Source organism: Ixodes scapularis, unplaced genomic scaffold (genome assembly GCF_016920785.2).
Source record: "Ixodes scapularis isolate PalLabHiFi unplaced genomic scaffold, ASM1692078v2 PGA_scaffold45__5_contigs__length_3442486, whole genome shotgun sequence".
Taxonomy (NCBI): domain Eukaryota; kingdom Metazoa; phylum Arthropoda; class Arachnida; order Ixodida; family Ixodidae; genus Ixodes; species Ixodes scapularis.
In genome coordinates this window covers 58,225-60,046 of record NW_024609874.1, presented here as the reverse complement: position 1 = coordinate 60,046, position 1,822 = coordinate 58,225, and positions in this window count along the sequence as shown.

Here is a 1,822-nt window from a genome sequence, read left to right as displayed (position 1 = left end):
AAGGAAGGGTACTGTAGGAGGGAGGAAAGAATAAGGAAAGGGAAGGGAATTGGAGAGAGGAAGGAAGAATAGAGAGAGGAAGGGACGCAGATGGCAACGGGTAAAGGGCACTGCAGAAGTGTGAGGTAGGTAAAGGGCACTGCAGAAGTTGGGAAAAGAGGAGGCGGAAGGAAAGATTAATGGGCAGACGGAATTGGTGGCATTAAGTACATTTCCCCGCTAAATTAAGCGGCAAAACTGAATTAGTGTTTAATATGAATCGGTGTTTCATACGGTAGGGCTCTGTAGAAGAATGAGGGAGGCATGGGAAGAGGGGCTAATGAGAGAGAGAGGGAGACGAGGATGGGGCCCTAGGGTCACCTAGGGTTATGAAGCATTATTATGCTGCTAGGATCGGGGAGAAAGGATGGGGGTTATGCTGCTAGGATGGGGGAGGGATGGGGATTGAGAGGGAGAGGGGAGGGGTTAGGAAATTTGTGTGCATGTAACATATATTGACCCGCTAACTTTAGCGGAAGAACTGAATTGCTGTGCAAGTCACGTGGCATCTGGACCCGTGACGTCGATTTCACCCGCCGAATTCACCAAGGAAATTGAATTGGCGTGGAGCTCACGTGCCGTGTATTTCACCAAGCTGCATTGGAGACGTGACATCATGCGACGTCACTTTTCAGCTAAATTTAGCTTTAAATACACGGACGGACAGAAAAACGAAATGTTAAGAATGAGGGTTACGTTCAAAAGCCTTTCAAGCTTTAATAAAAGAAAGTATTGTGATCCCGTGACATCATTGAAAGAGGCATTTCATAATCCTAGCTTGAAAATGCCATCAGGTTGGTGTAAGCTTTGAAAAACAGTAATATAGATGAATTGCTGTACCTGCTAATGAAACAGTTCTATAATTCTCTGAAGCAGTGGCAGGCAAACTCAAGTCTTCGGTTGAACGCTGCCATGAAACAAACTTGCGGCTTTTAAAGGGATACTGAACCAAGGAATTTAGTGTCCATAATAAGTGGCGCACGTTCTTTCCACGAGCCAGCAGCCGCCGGTGCGCGGGAGCACACGCAACAAAAATGACGTCACAGACCTCCATTCGTGGTTGAGATGACAGTGAAATGTATGGGCTTCGGACCAAAGGAGAATAAAGGCAGGTTTTTCATCTACACAGTGTTGCCTGGTGTAAAAAGTAAGCAATGAATTGGTCTAACAAGCACGTAGCTTTCACTTGTAGAGATGAAAAGCCTATCTTTATTCTCCTTTAGTCCGAAGCCCATGCATTTCACTGTCCTCTCAACCGCGAATGGAGGTCTGTGACGTCATTTTTGTTGCGTGTGCTCGCGCACACCGGCGGCTGCTGGCTGGTGGAAAGAACGTGCGCCACTTATTATGGGCACTAAATTCTTTGGTTCAGTATCCCTTTAACTGCCATCTCGTCCGACCTTCAATACATTCGTGAAGCTAATACTTTGAACTTGTACGATCTCGGAAAAACTGTGCTGTTTGAGTAATTGTGTGAATACTGCAGGTAGGCAACACGATAAACTCAAGAAAAATCCAGAAACGTATATATGCTCGTTTCCTCTCCTGTGTTCCTGCGTCTCGGGGGATATTGTTTCGAAAACAAAATTGGCTCTCTCGCTAGTTGTTTAAGTATTTATAAGTCTTCTCCGCGATCCTGCCCGAATCGAGTAGAGTGAAGTCTCCCATCCACCTCCCCAGGAAAAAAAAGAAAGAAGAAAAGGAAGTCCATATACAAACTCTTTGAACCGTGAAACAGTCATCCAAGACGCCTAAACCCACTTTCAATTTTAACTCCACAAAA